At 45.8% G+C, this 27,101-nt stretch overlaps 1 long non-coding RNA gene across 1 annotated transcript; it reads right to left on the bottom strand.

Annotated features, from left to right (window-relative positions):
- Positions 1-26,838, bottom strand: LOC147667171 (uncharacterized). The gene is made up of 4 exons (XR_015304487.1): positions 26,768-26,838; positions 13,513-13,563; positions 11,588-11,707; positions 1-777 (listed from the first exon to the last, which is right to left on the bottom strand). It is a non-coding gene; the product is annotated as an uncharacterized LOC147667171 (long non-coding RNA).
- Positions 26,839-27,101: the final 263 nt, after the last annotated feature.

Genomic DNA, 27,101 nt, shown 5'->3' with positions numbered 1-27,101 from the left:
GTTTGGTGTAAGGTTAAGGTTTGTAGTTCTGAAGATGAGGATTTATTTACATTAGCTATAGCGCAATGGTGATCCTTTAATCCATTTTTATATTTAACAGTTTTACATATCACTCCTGCACAACAGATAATGTTGAGGCGATTTACATAGAATTACAGAACAGTACACAATAAAAAGGAAACAATCTGAGATGGTCATGAACACAATAAAGTGGTGCATTTTTAAGGTCTTCGCAAGAGTGAGCAGAGTGGGTCGAGGTGTTATTTCCCTAAGCAGATAGTCTCAAACTTGCGTAACTGGTTAAAAACGGTTGTTGAACAAAGGTGATTTTCTAATCTTTTGGTTGTGTCAGCTTCAGAGTCTTCTTTCAGTGTCTTTTCTTTGATGGTATCCAGAAGAAACCTTTAGTTGTAACTTTCTTTTATGCAGTGTGTGCTTCCTCTCTGGAATTACATGATGCTTTAGATGAACGTTATTCTGTCATGCTGAGGCAATTTGTCTTTCTGATAATATTTCAGATGAGGATGCTGAAGTGGTCTTTCTACATTATTTCTGATGCTGTGTGCACAGATATGGCTTTGCTCTGGGTTAATGAAATGCAAAATTAGAGACTTCACTTACAGGTATAGTACTTTCCTCGCCACACTTAGATTTTTGGAAATTGTTTACACGTAGAATGCTTGATGTCCTTCAGTTTTTCAAAATAATCCTTCTTTTGGCACTGACATTCAGTTGCTTAGTGCTAAATCTTGCTTTCTTCGTCCGTATTTCAATCACCTATAGTATTAAAATTAAATAGTTAATACATGTACATTTCCAAAAATATAATTTACAAGCCAAATCAATGCAGAATTTTGAAAGTATTGAGCTGTTCTTCAGACAGAGCAGAGTGTAGTATGGTAGCCCGAGAGTACTTGGATGCAGGAGTGAGGATTTGTAGAATTTTCAGCATTTTATTAAGCTCACAAAGGATACATGTACCCTAAGGAGTTGCAACATAGAATCCCAAAGGCAGATATTAAAGTCATATGGACTGGCAGCAAACAGATATTAAAAAAAATATGCTATTAATTAATTTAGGCGTTTTCCCCTGCCCTGAGTTACCACCTACTTGTATCTGGTTTCCTGACTTTTGAGCTCTGGCCTCTGCCGCACGCAAATCTATTGTGTGCTGCGAGGACTATGCCTAGACTTATCCCTCAACTATGGTCCAGAGTGTGAATCAAGGGCAATGAAATTAAGGCGTACTTTCATGTGTTCATTTTATTCCACCTGATTATCAGTTGGGTGCAGAAAACCAGGACACAATCTTTTCCCAGACAGAAAAATTAGACTCAAAAGACCGGTCACAAAACAAACCCGGGCAGTCGTCCCAGGCTCTGCTCTGCTTGCTCGTCAACTCCTCCTCAGCTCGGCCCCTTGGCTCTAATCGATATGCTCTGCATAAGACTCTGGGTGCAGCAGAAGCAGCCAAGACTTATGCTGTTTTTTTACTAACTGGGGAAAACACACAATTCTTTCCTCTGTTGGTGTTCACAGTTGTTGTCAGCCTGTGATTCGGCGTTGAGTGCAGAGCATATCGATTAGAGCCAAGGGGCCGAGCTGAGGAGGAGTTGACGAGCAGGCAGAGCAGAGCCTGGGACGACTGCCAGGGTTTGTTTTGTGACCGGTTCCCGCTTCACCCGCGTCCTGTTATACGGGCGCTTTAAGTTCTACGGATCTGCTGTGGGGGCAGGAACGGCCGCTGCCAGCACCGCGGTGCTAAGGCGCTGCTGGTGCTGCTCGTGCGGCGGCTGCTGCAGGGCACCCAGGCGCACAGAGGAGCCTTGGCCTGCCGCCTGATTTTTGTCAAAAATGTGTTTATTAAATATTTTTTTCCACAGTCCACAGGCAAAAATGACTTCCTCACTTGGTCCCACGCATGGATCAGAAAGCCTCAACAGGTGGACAAAGTGCATTGATCAATATAAACCAGCTCCTCCTCTTATTAGATAAACCAAATGAAAGATACAGCTTCTACGTGCCCCGGAGCTGAGAGAGAGAGATAAAAAAGAAAAAAAAAAGATCATGCAACTTTGCTAAGCCAGCAGATAGGTCTAAAGAAAACTCAACAGCCTTCTGTAAGGGTAATTTCTCCAGGTTGCTCCACCGAGGTGTTGTATGCGGAATAGCCAAAAAGCGTGGACAAACTCATCCTAACATGGGATAAGTAATTATGAATCTAGCAAGGAACAAAGAAAAAAACACACAAAAAACCCCATCCGACGTGGCGGCGTGTTCATACTAACGAGAGGTTGGTCGACACTGGAATTGTGATCAAAACTGGAAGAGATGGCGGGCTCTGATGGTGGAGGGACACACCGCTGACAGACGGCCCCGGGAGAGGAAGCAGACAAGGGGGCCCCATTTAAATTAGAAATTCTTATAATTATCCCTGAAAATATCAGCCATACGTTCTAGGCTAAGCAGTCTCCAAAGACGAGAGTGCCATAGGGAAATAGTTGGAGCCTCCATTCTCTTCCAGGAGGCTGCCAGGGTGACCTTAGCTGCCCCACACACACCAATCTTAAAGTATGGGACTCAATTTCGGGCAACAACAGGTGGACTTCTTTTCCATCCCCAATCACTCCAATCCATTTCAACCACCGGCCCAACATGAGGGCCCTTTGATGCCGGGAGAAGGGGAGGCGGCTTAGCTCTAATACATTTGTTACACAATTTTGATCCCCTTACTTCTGATCAATGTCAAAGGGTCTTTGAATTGAAGAACACGGAAAGATATCAGTATATCCAATTAATGCACTGGGCCCTCACACCTCAGATACGGGAGGCTGCTACTCGACCTCTCACAAAATTTGAGGCCTTTCTCACCAAGACTGCTAACATGAAAGGGGTGATCTCATTTATCTATAGCTTCCTCCTTAAAACAGTGCTTTCCCCACGCCCCCGGTATAATTCTATGTGGGAAGACTTAATTCACAATCCTATTTTCAATGAGGAATGGACGCATCTATGGTCCGACATCGCACGCTTCAATCATTCCTCAGAACTCAGAGAACTGCCGCCTGATTTTACGTATTTACTAAGCATTGAGCAGAGCAGAGCTGATCCGAGGAGTGGAGGGAAGTGCCTACATCTGCCGTCTGTAGTGGGACTGGCTCTGGATTCCGCTCTTGCTCCTGAACGATTGCCAGCATTCTCCCTTGTACTCTTGACGGCGATGAATAGCAACGAAAAAGCAATGAACAGTGAGTGGTGAGTGATAAGTGGCAAGTGGTGTGTGGCATGTGTCGAGTAGTTAAGGTTGATCGGTCCGTAGGTCGCTGAGCCATTGGGGTCTGTAATAAGTCTGTAATACAAAATCTGAAAAATTATACAAAGGGGAAAGTGACAACAGACTTTGACCCTGTTAAAGCACCCCTCGACCCCTGAATTACTATGCATGCCTAGACTACAGCCCTACCCGGAGCTCGGCAATTAATCAATTGATTAATTAATTAGTTAATTAACTAAGTAACCAGCATCACCGGCGGATTCTGTACTGAGGTGTGCTTTGGGGGTGTTTTCCCTTGGAGGTGTTTGGAGGTGTTTTTGTCCAATCAAAGCACCGATTGGTCTTGTCACTGGCCCGTTTGATTCTCTGAAAGAAGCAAGACTTCTTCACCTTAGAGGGTGTATTATGAGGTCAGGAAAGGAGCGGCCACCTTTCCCTCCTATCAAAAGGAAAAGAAAAATACAACAAACACTAATATTAGATACGTTTAAAATAAAATAGCACGTGACATATAGTCCTTTAAATCATCTAAGGTCTATACATTTGGGAAACTGGGAAAGTCGCCGTCAAAGTTTGATTTTATGAAAGATCCAACTGGTGCTATACTAATATTGCTAACTAACCAATGTGATCTTCAAACTCCAATTAAACCACTGAGTAGAACAAATATTATATCCCCTAAGCAAGGAGTAAGTGAACCAGGCCACCCTGAGTCTGAAGCTGAAGTCGAACAAATGTCAAAATCAACTAAGGACTAAGTCAACCATTGGGGTCAAATAACGGACCTAGAGATGTTAACTATTCCACTTATTGTTCGTTCACAAGAAGAGGACGCAAAATGCACAAATCTAACAATGTGAGATACTCAGTAATTACTACCAACTAGGCAGCCAATGCCAATAGAAGTGCAAGTAAAAATCAGAAAAGCTAACGGTATAGGGGAACCATCTAATTTGGGCCAAATAAATCAACCATAACAAGAAGCTCCAAATGAACTAAATGGTAGGGTGAACATCATAAGGGAAGCCAATACCCCACTGAAATCAGATCTTACTCTGTCTAAAATAAATTCCGTTAAAAAACAGGAGCAGCCGAAATGTAATCAAAATAACGGATCTTAAATTAATAAGGACGAATACAACAGCAACCCAGAAACTCTGCAGCGTTGGAGTACTCCGTATCAAAAAGACGTTTTGAATAGTAGTCCACAATTCATTAATTCTTGTGATGAGGGACATGATTTTCAAGGACAACAAAAAGAGGAGTATAAGGACCTATCATTCTGTTGCGGGGTTCTTGGGGTGGAAGGGGTGGCAGGTACTGCAGTAAGGGCAGGGAGACCAACTCGAGGTAGATAAGGCTTTATTTTGATAAAAGTCTTTTTCTTTCTTTGAGTAGTCCTTTCTCTGGATAGGATGGCTGGGTTAGTTCCTCTTCTGTGGTCCTCGTCTTCCCGCTCCTCCGTCCCGGTTGCTCCACCAAAGGACATGCGTGGGAGAAGAAAGGCTCACGTTAGTACCTGTTCTGTACTATTTTATCCCATAAGGAAAACCGGGGTGTGAAGGGTCACCGTGTTTCCTAACTACCCAGGGTGCAGGTGAAGTGACGATAGGGAGGGGTTTGTAACAGGCAGATCGGTGTAAGAGTACAACTACATGCACTTAGCAGCAAGGTCGTCAAATTACCCGCTAAGCGTAGCCCCTCTACAAGGTCTTGCCTCCCGAACCAGCTAGAAATGCGTTGCTGTACCTGGCTGAGCCACACTCCGTGGTGAGCGTGGCTGGGCGACTCGCGGTGTCGTTGGCCTCCTGGCTTCTCGTCCTCTTCCTCCACAGCAGCTGCGGCTCCTTCGGGGGTCCGTTCGATTCCGTCCACACGAACGCCGGTGTCTCTGGTCCCGTCCTCGCTCCTCATGGGCCTCTCCGTGATGTCAGACGCCGAACTGTCTTGTTCCGTCTTTTTCTCCACTCCTGCAATTAACACGTCAGAAGGGGGCGTGTCCTCCAGTGGAACTCCAGCCCAGTTAAAGGAGCCTTGCCCCTCGTTGAGTCCGAACCAATCTTCCTTTTCATCGGGTAGCCACTTGTCCTGGTGTTGGGGAAAAGAACGAGGTTCCGATTCAGTAACAAAGACTGTTCAGTAACAGTCCTTGGGGGTATCATCGGGCTCCGCTCTGCTACACACCTCCCCCCCTGGCTTCTCCCGATCGGGGAGAAAGAATGAGCGGGAGAGGAAATCAGCATTCCCATGCTCTCTGCCCTTCCTATGCTGTACCTCAAACGAGAAGGACTGAAGGAACAGAAACCACCGAAGAAAACGGGGGTTCGTAGACTTGTTTCTGTGCATCCACTGTAGGGGAGCATGATCAGTGTATAGCACGAATGATCTACCTACCAAATAGTATTGGAGTTTGTCTACCGCCCACCGGATGGCTAAGCCCTCCCTTTCCACTGTGGGGTACTTGGACTCTCGAGGATGCAGTTTTCTACTTATGAACAGAATGGGATGCTCCAGACCGTCGGTGCCTATCTGGGACAACACGACTCCTATACCTGTGTTTGAGGCATCTGTTGCCAGAAAGAACTTTTTACTAAAGTCAGGAGCTATGAGAATAGGGCTCGTGGTGATCAGGGTTTTCAGAGTTTCAAAGGAACGTTTGGCCGGTTCCTGGGGCTTCAACAACTGATGGGGTTTGGCCTCCTTCTTTAACAAATCAGTGAGAGGACTTGCTGTCTCAGCGAAATTGGGTATAAATCTGCGATAATACCCTATTAAACCTAAGAAGGCTCTTAAATCTTTTTTTGTATTAGGGAAAGGTGTTTCTATTATAGCTTTTATCTTTTCCTCTTGCGGGGCTATAACTCCATTTCCCAGCATGAATCCTAAGTACTTGACTGAGGAGCAGGCTACCCTAGACTTCTTGGCGTTTACATGTAGTCCTGCTTTTTCAAGAGCTGTGAGGATGTTTTGAAAATGAGACAAATGTTCTTGCCAGGTGTTGCTAAATATGACAATGTCGTCTAAGTAGACGGAACAAAAGGTCTTATATGGTTGTAACACTTTGTTCATCAGCCTCTGAAAGGTGGCCGGAGCCCCATGCAGACCAAAGGGTAGCACATTGAATTCACACAATCCTTCCTCGGTAACAAAGGCTGTTTTACACCGGTCTTCCTCTTTTAAAGGGACTTGCCAGTAGCCTTTGGTGAGATCTAGCGTTGTGATATATTTGGCTTTACCTATTCTTTCCACTAGCTCATCTACACGGGGAATGGGATATGCATCAAAGTCTGAAATGGCATTAAGTGCTCGAAAATCCATGCAGAACCTAGTTGATCCATCTGGTTTCAGGATCATTACAATGGGCGATGACCAACTACTTCTGGATGGACGGATAACTCCTAGTTTTAACATATCGTGCACTTCCCTTTTTACGTCCTTTCTTCTGGCCTCGGGGATTCTATACGGACGTAGTTTCACCTGTTTGCCCGGTTTAGTTTTTATCTCATGTTCAATTAAGTGGGTTAAACCAGGAGTATCTGAAAAGATTGAGGCAAAAGGTTCTAACATAGATGACATTTCTGATTTCATTTCTTTGGGGAGCTCCTCGTTTATTGGCAGCACCTTAAGGGTGGAACCATGGGAGGCGACAGGCAACCCTAGTTGATTATTTGAAGGAACAGGTCCCAACCATTTTTTTAACAGATTTATATGGAAACATTGTTTTTGGTTGGGAGATATTTGTACTCGGTAAGTCGTGTTCCCTATGGTCTCAACTACGGGATAGGGTCCCATCCATTCGCTCTGAAACTTGTGTGTGGACGATGGCAAAAGGACCAGGACCCAGTCCCCTACTTTTAGGTGCCTCCATTTTTTTCCTTTATCGTAATGGGCTTTTTGGCGCTGTTGACTTTTCTCTAGATTGGAGTACGCCAAATCTCTGAGTTTGCTCAGTTTGCTTTTCAGTTGTTGGGTATACTCCAGAAGGGACTTGGTGGCAATGAATTCCTCCTTTTCCCAGGCTTCCCTGGTGATTTCTAGCAGTGATCTAGGTTGCCTTCCATAAAGCAACTCAAATGCTGAATAACCTGTGCTAAATTGTACCTGGGCTCTCAGTTCATATAAAGCAAGGGGCAACAGTAAATCCCAATCTTTGTGCTCTACGGACAACATTTTCTTCAGTGTTGTTTTGAGAGAACAATTGTATCACTCCACCAGACCATCAGTCTGGGGATGATAAGCTGAAGTGCGTATCTGGTGTAAACCCAACAAACTACATACTTCTTTCATCAATTTAGATACGAAGGGGGTCCCTTGGTCTGTCAACAACTCTTTAGGAAACCCCACTCTTGAGAAGAGTTCTACAAATTTTTCAGATATGTTCTTGGTGGTAGGGGCTTTTAATGCAAAGGCTTCGTGAAACCTGGTAGTGTAGTCCAAAATCACTAACACATACGTGTTCCCTTTTCATGTTTTTGGGAGGGGTCCTATTAGGTCCATGCCTACTCTCTCAAAGGGATGACTGATAATAGGCATGGGCTGTAACGGCACTGCTGGTGGCTTATACAAATTCTTTTTCTGCCATATCTCACAACTCCTACAATACTCTGAGGCTTCTCTATAAATCCCAGGCCAGTAGAACCACTTCAAGATGTTTTGAATAGTTTTTTCGGCCCCTGCATGGCCGGCAGTAAGATGGGCATGTGCATAAAATAACACTTGGTCGCTAAAGGTTTTGGGGACCAGCAGTTGTCTATGGTCATTAACGCCTCCCTCCCTGTACAACAAATCATTATCTATGAGAAACCGAGGATAGGTGACCTGTGAGAGGTTTTGAGAACTGTGGGCTGCCTCCCAGGCATTGAGGAGAGAGGGATCATTAGATTGTGCAAATCTGAAATTACGGTCTAGGACCCAGGGTTCAGAAGTTACTAACGCGGACTGGCATTGAGAATCCCTGTTTATGGTTTCTTTTACTTCTGCTTGAAACATGGCTAGGAAGTCAGGATTGTCCACTCCTATAATAAGATCTTCAGGGAGAGAATCTATAGCCCCTACTCTAATGGTACACGGTGTTCTTCCTTCAGGACATATAGTGATCTCTGCTAACGGGTATGGTTTAACGTCCCCTTGGACACATCTTATATATACTTCACTTTGGGGGAGAAGATGTTCCGGACGTAGGAGAGCCTTTTGTACCACCGATTGTCGGCATCCTGAATCTAATAAAGCTTTGACTATCTTGCTATCAAGTACTACACGTACATAGAAAGAGGGTCCCATTTCCGCTGTATATAACACAGTCTTGGGCAGATACCCAACCTCCATCGGTTCCTCACTTGGTTTTCTTCGTGGACACAGTCTTGCAATATGGCCCCATTCTCCACAGTCGAAACACTGGGGGCCCTTCATTATTGGGAACCGGACCTCAGGAGGTTTGGGTCTAGTAGGTTCAATTACGGGCTTACTCTTCCTTTCAGTCTTTGAACCTGGACCTTGAGCCTGTTTCATTTTATCCCCATCCCAGGGAGATGTTTTCGGCTGGGCTCTAGAGTAGTTGGCGGCCATTTCAATCGCTTGAGCAGGTTTTAGGCCGGAATGCTTTTTAAGCCACCTCTGTGTCCCATAGGGAAGTGCTTCCATGAATTGCTCTAGATATATGCCCTCCATGATTTCTTGTTTGCTCTTGTTGTCGGGTTTAATCCACTTATCGGCTGCAAACTTTAGGCGAAAATATAATGCTTTGGGATTTTCACCTGGAATACCACGTTCCTTTCGAAACCGGACCCGGTATGCCTCAGCATCTAACCCTAAATGGTCCAGAATTATAGCTTTTATATCCGCATAGGGAGTAACACCATTGTCATTGGCGACCTGATATGCTGCCTGGGCTTCCCCAGTTAGCAAAGGGGCCAGAAAAAATTGCCATTTATCCTCAGGCCATCCACAAGCACGAGCAGCCCTTTCGAAATTGGTCAGGAAAGCTTCCGGGTCTTCTCCGGTAACATATTTCTGTAAAGATATACCCGATGGATGGGGTACAGGGGCTCGCCTGTCTACTACCGCGACCCCCTCCAGGTTCTTTCATGGCTTTTTGTAGTCCTTCTATTTGAGCCGCCATGACATGTTTAAACGCTTCTCGGTCTTCTTGTGCATTTTTGATTTGGCGTTCCACCGCCCATTCCAATTTCTCCTGTCCGGAGATCAGGTGTTGTATGACCTGGTCCATCTCTGTTTTCGGGATGGAAGCTGATGATCCCACTTCTGGCACCACTTGTTGCGGGGTTCTTGGGTTGGAAGGGGTGGCAGGTACTGCAGTAAGGGCACGGAGACCAACTCGAGGTAGATAAGGCTTTATTTTGATAAAAGTATTTTTCTTTCTTTGAGTAGTCCTTTCTCTGGATAGGATGGCTGGGTTAGTTCCTCTTCTGTGGTCCTCGTCTTCCCGCTCCTCCGTCCCGGTTGCTCCACCAAAGGACATGCATGGGAGAAGAAAGGCTCACGTTAGTACCTGTTCTGTACTATTTTATCCCATAGGGAAAACCGGGGTGTGAAGGGTCACCGTGTTTCCTAACTACCCAGGGTGCAGGTGAAGTGACGATAGGGAGGGGTTTGTAACAGGCAGATCCGTGTAAGAGTACAACTACATGCACTTAGCAGCAAGGTCGTCAAATTACCCGCTAAGCGTAGCCCCTCTACAAGGTCTTGCCTCCCGAACCAGCTAGAAACGCGTTGCTGTACCTGGCTGAGCCACACTCCCTGGTGAGTGTGGCTGGGCGACTCGCGGTGTTGTTGGCCTCCTGGCTTCTCGTCCTCTTCCTCCACATTGCTAGTATACTATAAGGATGTGGGGTGAGTGTTATTAGGGCCGAAGCCTTGCTGATTATATGCAGAATAACAGGTCTGGGAGGTCACTACTGACTAGGGCAGGTTAACAGCTGCACAGGCCATGGGCATTGATCCTATTGAAGATAATATGTGACGGGCCACTGGTGACTGGAGCTGGCTAGCAACAACGCTAGCCTCTGTAATTCATTACAAGCAGGGTAACAATACATGTCGATATTGATTCGAACTGGTTGGCAGTAGAGTTGACCTCTGGTTTTGAATATTAGCAGGATTTAAGGTACAGGGGTCACTACTGACTGAAGTTACTTAGCAGGATAATAGGTCTCAGGGGGCCCATACTGACTGAAGCTGGTTAGTATGATCACTAGTCCCAAGGTGCTACTAATGACTCAAGTTGGCTAGAATGATAACAAGTCCCAGGGGCCAGTACTAACAGGAGCTGGCTAGTAGGCTTACATTCATGTCCAAGGGGCCACTACTGACTGGAGCTGGCTAAAAGAATACCAGGCCCATGGGTGGTGGAGTTACGAATGATACCAGTGACAGGAGTTGGCTAGAAGCATTGACAACATTTGGTATTGATTAAATGCAGGATTCCAGGTCACAGGAGGCACCGCTGAATACAGCTGGATAGCAGCAGTGGTGGCCTCTAGGAAGAAGGAATTGAGAAAGCATAACTGGATATGCAGGTTTCTTTAATACCGATAATTGGTTACACATGAACGCCACAACGTGCATTGATATATTACATTACTAAATTACAATATTCATATATTAATTTTATGTGTCTGTTCGCCTTAATATGCCTGCAAAGTTATATGATTCTATTAGGGCCCAGAACCATTTTATTTAGTGATGTCTATCTGCACACTTTCCTGTATCTTGTAGTAAATTGAATATTGACAAACAGAAGTGTTATGTCCAGAAACAGTGAATTTTGCAGCTTGTCTGTGTATCTTTTATCTGCACCTCACAGACTCCTCACCTTCCTCTCGAGAGAAGATCCTGCCTCCTCCTCATTAGTGTTGTTTCAGTAACTGTTTTTATCACGTGTTCATGTTTGGTTGACTAGTATTAGGAGGAAAGTGCATAAAAATACATTGTGAATCATTAGCATTAAATACTCCAACTTGCTTTAGGGTGGATGCTCTCGTCCATTGCAAAGACACTTGTCACTTGTTAATTTGCTTGGCCTTTTGCTATTTTTGCATTCAATTTATGATAGATTTGTTGGCCTCCAGGTGTGTTGTGTTTTATTTTACATATCATAAGAGATGCTGAGGAAAATGACAGTCCAGTATACACATTCTTCATATAAATCAACTCACAGTATACTGTTCCGGAGGTTCAGTCGCACAGTAAATATTGGTGCTTGCTCGTTTCACAAAAATTATCCGATACCTGCCTCGGAGCGCACTTCATACAGACGAGTATCGGGTTATCATGCTGCTGCTACAAGCTCCTTACCTGTGTGAGTTATCGGGAACGATGCAAGAGGCAGACCCAAACCAGCCACACGTGGAGATCAAGGACAAATACTGAAGAATGAACAGAGCTTCCAAGCTGGTGACCATTACTTAATTGACCCTGAAAATAAAAGACACAGTTTTAGTATTCTGGTGACTTGTGTCAAATACTTAAAAAATTGAACTGGATGTGCTGAATTGGATGTTGTCCCAGGTCATGCGTGACACCTTCCACCACTATTGCTTATGGGACTTGCAGTTTTGTTATTCTCATTAAAAGGATGGTCTCTAAAGTCCCAGTGTTCTAAGGGATGTTGGTCAAAATCAAATTCCTGAGTGAGGGTGAAGCATGACATGGCTCTGCTTAGCAGTGAGATGAATAACAGTTCCCCAGCCCTTCCATTCTTTGTCCTACAGAGGCTTGTTGGCCATTCATATTTTTTTGCAACGACAAAGAAACTTTTATTGTAGCTTCTGTCAACTGAAGAGATAAAACCCCTGGGTGTGTTTCATTAACTACTGACAAACATGAACAATCAAGAACATGAGTTTCTGTAAAACTATCAAGCACACAATCAGAATCAGCCGCCCTTCACACCCAGGAATTCTTGAGGCTTTGGAGAGGGTGAATTGCACGTGGTATAAGAGGAACACTACATCGACTCAAAGCTCACTTCTCAGGGGTGTACTGAAATGCCAGCCTTATGGCACACTTAGCCAGCTCTTCACCTCCTCCTCCTCAAACTGTTGACCAGCTAACAGGGCAAATGAGCCTGCAGCAAAGCATCGCTGGCTTGGTTCCACACCGGACCAGGCAAGGTGGTCGACTCCATACTCCTCCAAGTCAGCAAGCACTCTGGTCGAGCCAGTCCTAACCCACATGAATGTTCCCCATCACAACTATTTTAATGGTACAAAGTTATGTTTCTGCCAAATGATTGAGTCAAAAATTGAAAGGTTTTACTATGAAGTGCTGAAAGAGAAATCATGACGTTTTTCAATATTTCTGAGTCTGCCACAGTACACAGGAGCATTATTTCTCTACAGCAGCAAATCATGTATGCGCCCTGTAGAAAGCACGTTTGAATGAAACATGGAATGCATTGCAGCCAAAAATCCATGCAACAACATAGAGTGCAAGATAACTTGTGATATTATTCCAGCAGAACGAAATGCCATTCCTAATGTGTATGTCATTTTAAAGACAGTGCCAGGAAAATGTATGGTCAGTGTTGTTCTTCTGCCTTTTAAAAGGCTATCTCCATTAATGTGTCAGGAAATAAAATTCCATGAGAAATCCTACTTGTTGGCAGGGTGCTGCCTGCCAGTATATTGCAGGTTACTTCCAACATAATCTGATTTATACATACATACTCCAGGGTGCTGCCAGCTATCGGGTCTGCACACAGCAGACTGGAGCCACTCAGGAAGGAGGTAGGCTCTACATTTCATCGTAAGTCCTTAGGTTACATTCACAGCCGGATGGGTCTGAAGAACTTTATCCTCGCTCTAACTGCGCCGAGCAGATGGACTTAGCCCAACATAGGCTGTGTTGTATGCTGGGTGATGCCTGGCATCTTATTATCGTTGGTGGGAGGATGAAGCTCTGATAGGAGCTACTACAAGAAGAGCAGAGAAACAGGACCACAGATCGCCACAGAGAGACAACTGCCCAGAAGCTGAAGAAAGAACTCTGGAACAGCAAACCTCCTACACCCTGGAGATTTTCCAGGATAAGCAAATGATGGTAATGAAATGCAAACTGCAGCATTAAGGTCACGCACTACAACATCTTTCCCTTTAAACCAAAGGTAACAGCCTACAATAAAAAACTAACCAAAAAGCAACAAAACTAGAAATGCATTTCCAAAAGCTGCAAAAGAGAAACAGTTAATACAAATAAACAATATTAAACTTTGTTGGTACCTTAGTAATGTGCTTACTTCTGGGCTTCACTCCATCTGCAGCAATAACGCTCTGAAAGGAGAAATTACTGCTGTGAGTCTCAGAGTCTTCAGTGTTACTGGTCTCAGTCACGAAGACTGTGGTGTCAGAAGACAACTTTCTCTTATTTGGCTTTATTGTTCCAACAGCCACGCCATCGCTTTTAGCAGACACGCTACTGTCAGCAGCATCATAACTTCAGGCAGACCAGCAATGCGGATATCACCACTCACATTGGGTGAACAGACTCGTCTCTGCTACATACATCCACTCTGTTCTCAAATTTGCTTGGGGCTGTCAAAATACAAAGAGCTGCAATATATTCTGCACACTTTCCTGACCACCTTGTTTTTAAAAGTTGTGACATTCAAGCGTGATTCTTGGTTCATCTGCAAGCTGAATTTTTTTAGAGGTTCTATTGCCACACAATACTCGTCCCATATTCCAATTTGTCCACATGGTGTTTCAACCCTGGTAGGTTATCAACTGCCTGTTTTGCAGATAATTTCAGATAGTTTCTGTAAGAAACTGAACTATTATTTGCGGTAGATGAGCAACAATCACAACCGTTGTCAGAATGAACTTTCAAAGCCATTCAATTAACCTAGGATCAACCCCCTGGTACCTAAGCACCGAACAGGCAGGCTTAACTTAAGGTAATATGTAAAACATTTATGCAGAAACCAAAAAAGTAAAAGTCAAAATGCAAAACAATAAAAAACCCAAACCGAAATAGAAAAATGAAAGTAAAATGTATTGAACAAAATGACACTAAAATGACAAAATCCAATAAGGGGAATGAGATATGAACTGTAACGCTGTAAGAATCACAAGGTGCCAATGGATGAGGGGCCCGGGCATGGATTAGTCTCTCTGGAGCTGACTGACAAGTCAGAGGAAACCAGAGGCCACGGATTGCAAGCACATAGTGCAGGAATTAGCCGCGTTGGTCCTAGAAGACATCTAGTGCTCCAGGATCAGATAGGGCTGCTGGCCTACAGGGGGATTCACAGCAGGTCTGGGCAAAAAGTGCTTAGAGTATTGAGAACAAGCAGCAGATGCCCAGCAGGGCAATAGCAGACGGTCGAAGGCAGCAAGGCCCAGACGGGACTGAAAGGGAGTGACACCTCTGGCCCTGTCCATCATGCAATAGCGTAGTGGAGCTCAGCAGGAGGACAACCCGTTGACAGCCTCCTACTGGGGCTGGGACCCCACGACAAGGCAGGCCGGTCTGGTGATGTGGTAAGAGATATAGCAGCCATGTCATCAGCGAGAAGCAAGTAGGATCAGAATCTAAAAAAGATGCTGACCAAGCTCCTGATGACCGGCAGCAGAGAAGGGAGGCTCTCCCCAATGACACAAATCAGCCAAGATGCGGACACCTCTGAAGCCCCAGTTACCCACGCCTATTGAGAGTCGCTATTCGGTGCATTACGAGGCGACTTGCCGATGCTGAAAAGGGAAATAGCGGGGGAGATGAAGGAGATAACCGATGGAGGCCACACGTTCCCAAACTGCATCAAATTCCCGCCTTATGATAAGGAGGGACGTCGATGCCGTTGGGGACCGTGTGGCCTCCATCAAGGATCAGGAGCAAGCCCGGGAAGAGGAGGTGGAGCATCTACAGCCAGAGATACTCCGGCTCAAGGCTCAACAGAGCGATCTTCAGGCACACACAGAAGACCTGGGGAATCGGTCTTGGCGGAACAACATCCACGTTAAGGGAGTTCCACCTAAAGAAGAAAGGGTTAGACATTACACAATACCTGCAGGGTCTCTTAAGGAGCATACTGGGCGCCCCCACTGGATATTTTGGCTTACATTCCAGGCTTTCAACCAAAAGAGTGTATACTACGTGCTGTCAGGAACAAGCAACCACTAAGATATCATGACCACTCCATAGCTTTGTATCAGGACCTGGCTCTAATACCCCTTCAAAAGTGTTGGGTGTTCTGAGTGGCAACCACACGTCTTCAAAATCAAGGAATACCGTATTCTTTGGGTCACCCTTTCTGGCTGATTTTCATATGACAGGGCAAACTCCTCCAGCTCAGATCCATGTACGACACTTGCCAGGTGCTGGGCATCGTGAATCCAATCCAGGAGGAGAGGCCGACAGACCAAAACTCCTCGAGAAAGATGGCATAAGGTCTACGGGAGGCGAAACACAGAGCGAGCGACGAGACCGGACCCCAAGACCATAGCACAAGAAAGACTGGCAGTGCTGGACACACTGTCGAAGGAGACATTCCCCCATTATGACACAGTGAACGACTGAGGGACAGATAAGTGACATTTGCAAGGCTGGGTGGGCGGCGAAGAAGTCTGCGGGGAGCGTAGAGACACGGGGAGTGTAGAGACACGGGGAACTGGCCACATACGTTCTCAACTATTCGGACTTCCAAGGACGCGCACGCACAAATGGTGGGCCCTGGACAATTTGAGGTTAATGGGTTTCTAAGTTGGGGTTAGGGAGGGGAGGGAGGAGAACTGGTATGCAGGTTATTGGCGTTGAAGAGAGGATCAAAGGACAATGGAGGACGGGCAGACGTTGGGAGCTCAGGTGGAAGAGGGATCACAGGGATCCAAATACAGGCCAAAGCTGGTGCACTCACTATGACATGCTATTTCCCAGCCCACACTGAAAATTCTCACTCTCAATGCAAGAGGTCTCAACAATCCCAATAAAAGGAGGACCATCATTTCCCACCTGGATAACATGGAGGCAGATGTGTGCCTCCTCCAGGAGACACAGCTCCTCTCCGTAGATTGGCATAGAATGAGGTCACGGCTCTTTCCCCAGTAGTTCTTTTAATCTACCCTGGATAAGAAGGCGGGAGGCTATTTTAGTAGCAAAACGTTTTAAGGGGACAATGGGGGAAAAGGTGGCCGAAATCAAAGAGGTTGATGGGAGCAGGGCCATCGATAGTGTAGGTATTGGTATGAGTATTTTAGATGCCGAAATTGTGTCGCAAACCGCCAGAGTTACTGCTCCCGCAATCACCCTTCACCCGATATACGATCAATCCAGGGGCTGCGTCAATTGCCTAAAGATAGAAACGGCTCCTCCCCCCCTCACCCACCTATACCAATAACCATTTCAAATACCAACCCCACCAGGGATGATGCTAATAGGTTAAACAAGTCCAGGGGCTCGAATCAGAACAGGTTGTCTAGTACCTCGTGAATTAATGTTCCTGCCGCCCCAAGTATGAATGGCTAATCAGGATGTCCAGAGTCTGCCGCCCGCTGCTTGCCCTTATGTGTTGGTACTGGCAGGAGTACCTACTTTAAAGAGGATCAGCATGAGCCATGGGACCAGCTTCGCAATAAATGTGCGGACTGGCTATCAAGGCATAGAAGCTTCCATATATCCGAAATAAAGGATATTATTATGGCACGCAGGGTTGGGTGAGTCAGTGCATCTACAAAAAATATCGAAGTTGACAGTATTCTAATTAACTTCCGTCGACCTTCTTTGGTGAGACATCTACTAAGGGCTTGCGAATTCATAACATCTAATAGCACTAACATATGCTCACTACCCCTTGGTTATTTCTACAAACCAAGTCATGCTCCTTTCACCAACAATTCCTCTTGAATTACTACCTCTAATAGGTTCCAGGTCTTATCTGGATTAGAGACCCAGGACAGACTATCAACTTTTGAGGAAAATACTGATCCTGCTATTAGGTTACCTCATGCCCTGCCAGTAACTGAGTGTACTATTCCCACAACCCACTTATCCCCCCTATGCAAAAGAAGGCCTCAGCAAGTTCAGACCTCCGTATCTTAAGCTGGAATGTTGCAAGGTTGTACTCTAAACTTCACCAGCCAGATTGGGTACAACTTATTAAAGACCAATATATCCTTTTATTTCAGTTAACATGGGACACACAAGAATTGCATATTGAGGGGTTTGAATGCCATAACATCCTAGCAACAACCCCCAATCAGGGTCGACCATTTGGGGGTTTATCAATCTTGGTCAATATTAAGACAGGGGGATGCATAAAAACTGTACATACAGATAACAATAATTTTCTAGGCATATTATTTAATAGTGGAATTTCCTTTTGGATAATTAATGTTTATAACAATGATTTTCATTCTGTTCCAAATATGCATTTTATAAATGTGATTAATTTTATTGCATCGATTCGAAAATCCAAAGACACAAGTCAGTAGGAATCTGTCTGGTGGCGATTTTAATGCTAAGCTATCTTACTCATGGTCAAGCGAATATTCACATAGCAGCAGACAGACATGCAATAGGGGTAGAGAGTTAATGGACCATTTGAACACCCTTAACTTAATTATTGTTATAGAAATTGATGCAACTACAAAATATAATGCCCCCCTGAACCGACATTCAGAAGGGGGGGCTGTTCATCTACAATTGATAATGTTTTTTATCTCCCCCGCTTTAGAAGCAAGCTTGCTTAAAGCCGAAATTATGGCCACAATCTTTGGGGACCATAACCCAATACAAGTAACGTTACGGATGTCTCCAGTTCCAACGGCTCAGACAGAATGTGGTGCTGGAGATCTATCACCATCCATAGATAACCTCAGACTGGGCTGGCGAGGCATTAATAACGCAGACCGAGTCAGTTCTATGGTTAGGGGAAACATGAATCTTATTAACATCTGTTTAGAAGCCCTGTTCCACACCCAGTGGCTATCAGCGCCTTTACCGAACTCAGTGGAGCCATTAAATCCTTGCTGTCTAAACCCATTTGTACAGTACAGCGCAACTCTAGATGGTTCAATCAGGAGTGCTCAATTGTCAACAGGAAGCTCCACAATGCCCTATCTCAAAGCCCTAGGTGTAAAGATGTGGTCAAGTCCTTAAGGTTGACATATAAGCAGGCTATTGCTAATAGGAAGGAACAGTTATTAGGTGAGCACTGGGATGCGCCCATTAATGCTGCCAGCTTAAATAATTGGAATATATTTTGGACTACCATTAAAGAGTTAAGATCAATGGGACCACCGTTCACTCCCATCATATGCAACATAACGAGCCTACCTGGGAAAGTCACTTTTCCACTATTTACCAAGAGCCTGCTTTTGAATCCGACCCTTTTATGAAAAGGGTGCCACCTGGAGTCTCATTATCAATAAACAAGGTTGAGGAGGCTATACGTCAGAGCATGGGCAATAAAACTCCAGGCCCTGATGGGTTGTCCATCGATCTTATTAAATATAAACCAGATTTTTGGGCCCCACTGTTGTTAAATATTTTTTATATTCTAACCAATGCACCCTGCCTAATAGATGGTGTACTAGCACAATCGTTCCCATTTTTAAAAAGAGCGATTGCACACAACCTTGTTGCTGTAGACCGATCTCCCTCATTGATAACACCCTTAACATTTAAGACAGCGTTTTAGACACAAACATTTTAACCTGGACAGAGGACAATCAGATTTTAGAACAATGCCAACTAGGTTTCAGGGGTAAAGTTTGTACAAACGAGCAAAGTCTTAATCTTAATTTGATCATAGGGAAGTACACTATTGCACAGCACTCGCCACTTTACTTAGCTTTTATGGACCTGTCCTCAGCTTTCGATTTTGTCAATAGGTCCCGTCTATGGTCCATCCTTTTAGAATATGGACTGGATGAGGCCCTTGTTTATTTTTTAGCCTATCTCCATACGGACCTGAAGGCGTGGGTCAGGATTGGTGGTGGGGAGAAGTTTCCAATTACATCAGTGTAGATAGAGGGGTCAGACACTTATAAGGTCCCAAAGGCGAGACCTACTGGCTATGCCAATGCTTGTTTACCTGCTGGGCATGTGCGGACCGCTACCTGGTTACTGAGGGCTTAGTGAGGTTGAGACATATTAGGGGGAGTTTTAGCCACATCAGATGATGCTGTGCACGCCCAAGCCCAGGTACAATGAGGCGCAGTCGGCAGTGCTGACTGGGAGTGTGTTCTTTCACTTTCAATTGACGGGGCTGCCCCCCTTTACTCTGGTGAAAGCCAAACACGGAATTCAAGTCGATCTTCTCATCACACAGACTTTTCAGGCGAAGAAATTGTCAATGTTTGCTGAGGCCCTTCAAAATAGTTACCCAGCTCCAAAAATGAGGGTCAATGAGCATTCATTGCAAAGCCAGTTTTGGTGAGATGCACACCTTCTAGCTTTCTCCATATTGATTCATTTTCAACCTTTGTTCGGCGTGCAAGCTTGCTCCGCGCTCCGCCCATTGCACTGCAATTGTGAAACCAAACTGAAGAGGAGCCAATTATGCCCCCGCCAAGCTGCACAGCCGTGCCTTCAAATAAGTCCAATAAATCAAACTCATGTTATACTTCCGTTAATCCATATTTACTCCATGTTTATCAATCTTTTTATCCTTTCTTTTCTTGGATTTATTTTACTCATTTCTTTTCTTTGTCAACGTCTTTTCACAACAACACAGGAGAAACGTGTTTCCACAGGTCACAATTTATTCAAGAACACTCAATGCATTTCGGGATTACCCTTCGTCAGGGGTTTATCTGGGGGAAAATATATACACAACTATCAATAAAATCCAACTTCTAAGTTTCTGTACATAAGCATCAAGCCAGGTGTAAAGCGTCATTTATCAGTGCTATCTACTACAACAGTCAAACAGTGTGCAACATTTCATTGCTCATTTTTCATACTCCACAGCTCGGTCACAATAACCTCCTCAATTTAATACATCACGTAGCTCCCTTTTTGATGTTGAAAACTAAACCGTTAATATAATTTACATGTTAATGGATTGGCAATCGCATCCTTTGAGAAAACTTTAGAGTACATGAAGACCCCCAGTTTCCCCCTGAGCCCTCCATCTAATCTCTGTTCCAGTTTAAGCAATCGAATAATTAATCCCCATACCCCGCTTACCGTGACTAGTGTTCGTTGGCTATTTAAAAGCATCATCATAATCCGCGTTACGCGTTTTATCAGAACTTTCCCGTACCATCTCACGGTCTATCTGCGGTTACCCCCGCACTCTTTTACAATCAGTGTCATGATTAGGGGTGTCCATAGATAGAGGGCGTACAGATTTGTATTGGTAAAGAGCCAGGTCTTCAAGGCCTTACGGAATGAGTTTCCAGAATCGAAATTGAAAGAGGAAGGGAGTTCAACAAATTGTCCGCAGCAAGCGAAAAGGACCTCTCCCCATCTAGATTTTCTGAATCTAGGCACAGTCACCGAATTCTTGCTGGAAGATCTTAACTGCTTACCAGGGCCATATCTCCAATACAGTTTTTTGATGCCTTCTGATCCCATATTATAAAAGGTCTTGTGCACCAAACACAGGGCTTTAAACTCAATTCAGACCCTTATTTATCCCTACATAAAGGGTGTGAGAAGTTGGCCTGATATATACTGTTCACTATTCTAGTGAGCACTTGTATCAGTCCAAACAACCCTTATTGATGATTGGTTGTAAGTCAACCTTATAGACCAGTTATCCTAGTAGCATGGATGCGAGCAGTCTTCGGGCTAAACTCTAGAGGGCGTGTTAAGCCAGCTGTTATACCATCACATATACCCCTTGAACACCAAGTGAAAGGACACCACACAAGTGTTATGAAAATAAACAGTGTATTTATTTAGATCATAACAGCCCTGTACTCTTTATGAGGACAGGGTACTAAGCACACAACAAAACTTTTACGAAAATACTTTAAGTTGCACAATTTACACAAGTGCCCGAAGGGCATGGAAAACCATATACCACAAAAGTGGAATGCGAAATTACTAGCAGGTAAGTACTGGACTAATAGGCTTTGGAATCGCTAGGACTACGTTACTGAACCTTCAGATTACTAGTAGGAGGCCTAGGGGACTCGGGTGCAGAGTGTGCACTCTCACGCGGGATGCGGGACAAAGTCTATGCAGGCTAGTAAAAACAAAGTTAGTGTTCTCGAGCGAACCCGACTAGTTAGGCTGAAAACAAAAGTGGATCTGGACCCTTGGATGCCGAAGTTACCTAGCCCAGAGGCTGCGGCTGCATAGGTCTGAAAAGACGTCAGGAATCCTCGTTGCAGTCTATAGAGCCTGAAGGAAGAAGTTGCTGGCAGGCGACCAGTGAAGATTGTTCGGTGGATCCAAGCCTGGATCGAAGATGGAGGACACCTGTGCGCAGAGGGGACCAAGTTCTGAATCACTAGCCAGTGATTAGATGGTCACCAGGATGGCACCGGATGGAGTCACCTCGACCAGGTGAGTGGGCGACGCTGGGCTCTGCAGTCTCACGGACCAGGATGGAGGTGCGAGCTGTCCCACGATGGTTGCTGCTGTCGACGTCACTGGACCCAGGATTGGGGCAACAAGTCTTGGCAAATTCAAGCCCACGCGGTGGACCTAAAATGGCGTCTGGAGTGGACCAGGAGGGTCCGGGGTGCTCCTCTTTTGGAAGGGAGCAAGGGCCAGTCTGGAGCAACCAGACTAGCAGTGGTGATGTCGTCGGTCGTCGTCGGGAAAGCCACAAGCCAGCGGGCTAGTAGCCAGACAACGCGGTGAGCAGCAAAAAGCAGAAGGGCCCCACGCAGATCTCGTGAATGCTGGGGGGCTGGACTTTGGTGCTGGAGCTGCTCAGGGTCGGGGCTTCTCGGACCCCAAAGCACTCACCAGAGGATCCCTCGGCGGTCGTGCTGGATAGAAGTCGTGCAGTTCTGATGATGGCTGGTCCCTCGAGGTCTCGTCGCACCTACGGTTCTCAGCTTAGCTGTAGAGGTAGGTAGAGGTCAGAGGTGCCAGGGAAGCCGGGTCTCGTCATGCTGGTCGGTCGGATTCCGGAGGAAGGACGTGCAGCAAACCGCAGTGTTCTTAGATGGTGCCTGCGGGTGCAGGGTGACTACTCCTTAGTCACAAGGGAGAAATCTTGAGAAGAAGTCGAGAGTTCCTTTCGTAGAAAGTAGTTTCTTGATTCAAAGATGATCTAATTTGGAAGGGTCCCCGCTCCTGCCTTTATCCTAAAGAAAGGGGTGGGTACGCGACTAGGTCCTGCCCTAGGGGTGGGACCAGGAAGGGGGGTGGTTAAACCCCTCTCCCATGCCGGACTTTCCCCAGCTCAGGGGCTGGTGTGCCCCTGGAACTGGTTCTAGCCGGCAGATGCATAGTGAGCACCGGGGTTCCACTTGCAGTCACCTTCCTCTAAAGCCCTGCCTACCCAGGATACACAAAACCCTGTCTGGGATGGTGCTAGCACCGCCCCTGACAGGAAACCCTTTGTCCAAGCTCCCCTCGCTGGAAGGACTCCCAGCTGCAGGGGGTCAGACTTGTGTCTGTGGTGGCAGCATCCATTTTGTGATGCTGAGGCTTGAGTTAACTTTAACCGGGGTTCACAGTTACATACATGTCGTGTCCCTCTAGAAGGGTGGATTGCTAACCCCGTCGCCAGAATTGGCGAGGGGTTAGTATTCCAATTCGTATGACAACTTACTCGATATGTTTTGATAAAGCGATACCAGAGTTAGCATATAACCGCGAGGATTATAATGCACTTAAGAGTATATGGTATGCGTTATCATGGAACAGCTATTAGGACTTGGTTCCGCAAGCTGCAAACGGGCTCAGCTCATGCCAGAGCACCATCTCACACGATTCCAAGCACTCTGCCTTCAGGATTGTCAAGGCCTGCCATAGGAGTGAATGATAGGAATCTGTGTGTCCATTTTAGGGTTAGATATAGGTATACCATATCTAAAGCAAAGGGTTATTACACCACCTTGCCCCAGCTGTCGTGCAGCCAGTTGTGTCAGATTTAGATGGCCAGCCAGGGGTGGCATAATACATGCTGCAGCCCCTGGTAGGCCCTGGGTACACCTATGCCCTGAGTTACAGGGTCTGATAAGGTGGCCCAGTACCAATTGGATATGTACCTAAGGTACATGGAATCCATTTTACAGAGAGAGCAGTAGGCCTGGGTCCTGATTGGCAGGGTCCCAGGCCAACTAAGTCGGAAAACCAGCAAAACACCAGGCAAAAAGTTGGGGGCAACCATAGTCGGGTATCCACCTTCCTACAAAGGGCATTGCAGTAATTCAATCTGGACAACACAAGGGCCACCACTGCCTGTTTCCGCGTGGGGGGGAAAGAAATTGATATATCTTTCTGAGAGTTCTTATCTTTCCGAAGCAGGTGGAGAATTCTATTTATTTGGGGGCCCAAGGAGAGGGAGGTATCAACTATGATGCCTTGAGTTTTTGGCACTGAGGCCAGGGCGAGGGCAAGATCCAAGCGTATCTGGCTTCCAGGCCCTGGACCAAATCTCCTGATTGTCTCAGAAAATTAAAATCTCAGTTTTATCCCCATTGAGTCTTAGATAGTTCTCTACCATCCATGCAGCTAAGGCCTGCATGCAGCTTTTAACATTTACTGATGAAGCTTCAACACTCTCAGTGATGCTAATCATGATGTGAGTGTCATCAGCATAGGATAACACTTCTAGGCCTAAATATCTTACAACCCTGGCAAGTTGGGCTACATAAAGGTTAAAAGGGTGGGACTCAATGAGGATCCCTGGGGAACTCCGCAGAACAGCCGTTTAGGAGCAGAAAGGAATTGACCCATCGTAACTCTTTGAGCCTGTTCCGTGAGGAAAGATGTAAGCAAATTAAGGGCGGAGCACTCAATCCCTATTTCCCGGAGCCTCCCAGCCAATCTAAGGGGAGAGATAGTATAGAAGGCTGCCGTTAGGTCTAGAAGGGTCAGTAAGGTGGTGTGACTTATGTCGACCTGTTGTCGAATGTTGTTAAAAACAACGGTTAACGCCGTCTCGGTACTGTGCTCACTTCTGAACCCATGTTGCGAGCCATCGAGCAACTGATGATCCTCCAGATAGGTGCTGAGATGGAGGTTCAGGTGTTTCTCCAACATTTTAGCTGGGACGGGCAACAGGAAATTGAACTGTAGTTCTTTAGTTCCGCCGGATCCAGAGAGGGCTTCTTTAAGAGAGGTTTAACCACAGCCGTTTTCCAGGCAGTGGGGTACTGGCCAGAAGTAATAATGGCATTAAGAACTACGGTCAAAGTAGGAACAATAGCCTCCATTCCTAGTTTCAGGATCTTCAGGGGACAGGGCTCCATAGGGGAGCCAGATCTAACTCCACTTAACATCCGCTCCGTGTCTTCTTGAAGTATAGGGGGAAAGGTGCTCAAGCGGCAATCTTTTGGAGGAGCTACCAGAGAATCCGAAGGACGATCGGCGTTTGACCCTCCGACATTGGATATCTCCAGGGAGGAATATATGTCCTTGATTTTGTCATAAAAAGCATGCCTTTTTATCACATAGCTCCTGGGAGACCTCGGTGTTGGCAGAGGCCGAGGGGGCTAGGAGGGAATTAATCACATTGAAGAGTTCCCTCTGGGATTTAATGGATTCCGTCATCTTGGAATAGTAGATAAACTTTTCCTCATTAATAGCTAGCCTATATTCCTTCAATCTGAGTTCATGCAGGTCCCTTTCGGCTGGGATAAGCTCACGGCGCCATATTTTTTCCTGCTGTCGGCATACCTGCCTACGGTTTCTCAACCTTTTGGTGAACCAGGGTGCTGAAGGGCATTTTCTGGCCACATAATGCTCCAGAGCCGCCAAGAGCCAGTTGGAAAATTTATCATAGATTGATTAACAACCAGGTGGGGGAGACAGCAATAATTACTAAGCTTAATTAGAAGACCCTCCTTATATATGCGGCTACGGTTTCTCTTCATCTCCACCCTGTTCTTAAAATTGGGATCTGGGTGGGATTCGGCAATTCGCAGAAAAAATGGAATGGCGTAATGATCAGACCAAGAGAGTGGGATGGGATCATTCACCTCCATCCTCGGATCGTTAGAGAAGATCCCGTCCAGAATGTGTCCGCCGTATGAGAGGGGCTCCTCACCAGCTGAGGAAGGCCACAGGAGTCCATAGCTTCCAGGAAAACCTGCGTTTCCTGATTAAACATTCCTCTGGGACCGAGAGGCCGGTAGCTGACCACTCCCACAAAGCTATAAGAGGGTAGGATCTTCAAGGAGAAATATAGGGCCTGATAGGGATCTGAGGGAGTTGTGAGGGCCTCAGTGAAGCACGAGAAGGTGTCTTTATAAAGTACTCCCAAACCCCCCTATCAAGTCTGGACAGAGCATACCCTGAGGGGATGGTCTCCACCAATTCAGGCCCTGAGCAATCTCTAGCCTAGGTTTCAGTAATAAATACCCAATCAGGCCTACGGGAGGAGACAAAATCATTAAATTCTGCTCTGTGTTTAATTAGAGATCAGAAGATACCCTGAAAAGGACTGCTTCATGGATAAGGGTAGGGCTGACACGTTTCCCCTGGGGTTTTAAAGCTACCCCCAATGGAATGACTGTCTTACAGTTAACACACTCATATAGCCCAATGCTCACAGTTCATCGACCTGCAGTGCACATCCTTCTATCCTTCTCTCCATGAAGCTCCAAGAGCTGTCCTCTCGGGTAAACAAGGGGCTTACCAGGGTCTACAATAAAAAGGACAGCGTCCCTGGCACAAGGCCTAAACTTGGCACAGACGGACACAGACAGGCGTGCCTTTGGCGCGCCTGCTGCGTGCGTTCACTACGTGTCCGGCCCGCCATTCAGATTAAATAGCTGGGTCATTCAGGAACAACCAGAGCGCTGCCCATCGATCTGGGACAGGAAGTGGAGTACAGCAGCAAGAGTTAAACACTCACTTCCCTCCATACAATTGGCGAGCCGTGGTGGACCGGGGAAGGAGCAAAAGACCCCCACAAGCCCCCCACCCCCCTGAGATGAAGAAAAAAAGCAGAAGAGTGCCTGGAAAGAATGCAGTAATCCCACACAAGTAAGCAATTAAAATAGCTTTAAAAATATTCCCCCACTAGAACGCACACAATGATTCAATAACATTTTAATATCACAGTCACTTTCTAAACGCAGTAGCAGTGCAACAGAGTGGCAACTCTAATCAGGGTGAACCACTATCACGTTGTGTAGAGGAGGAGACAAATGTGATAATAGTTAAGGAACTGCTGGGCAAAACTGACCTAAAAAGGAACTGGGCCTGCACTACAGCCCCAACATGTTCCAAGAGTGGAATGTGGCTCCATCATATTATTATCAGAAGTTTGATAACAACAAGAATAGTGCACAGAGAGAGTCAAAAGTTGAAGTAAAGAGACAAAAAAAAGAGAGATCAAGAAAGGGAAGAGAGAAAGATGAACAGGGGAAAAGGAAACAGAGTTATAGGAATGCTTACCTGACAAATATTGTTTTTGTTCCCCCAAGGGTGGCAGCCACGCTGCACTGCCTGTCATCCCAGAATACCTTGAAAGGAAGTAAAGAAATAATTTTGCATCAGACAACAATCACACTTCATCACATTTTACAAATAACCGTCCTGCATTTACAAAACAACCGAGCCCAGGGGGGGCCAGGGGTTGACTTCAGCCTCCTTGAACAGCTATTGCTGTGAATGTTCAACAATTAACTGCTGTGGTCCTGTATGCGGCTGTAAACTGTTCAAGTTTCACAGCAACAGCTTTGAAACAAAGGTTTTAGAGTACCGGAGGTGTTTCAACCCCCTCGGTCTC

The sequence above is a fragment of the Lissotriton vulgaris genome, unplaced genomic scaffold (genome assembly GCF_964263255.1).
Source record: "Lissotriton vulgaris unplaced genomic scaffold, aLisVul1.2 SCAFFOLD_2610, whole genome shotgun sequence".
Taxonomy (NCBI): Eukaryota; Metazoa; Chordata; class Amphibia; order Caudata; family Salamandridae; genus Lissotriton; species Lissotriton vulgaris.
This window is presented reverse-complemented; position numbering and strand designations above follow the sequence as displayed.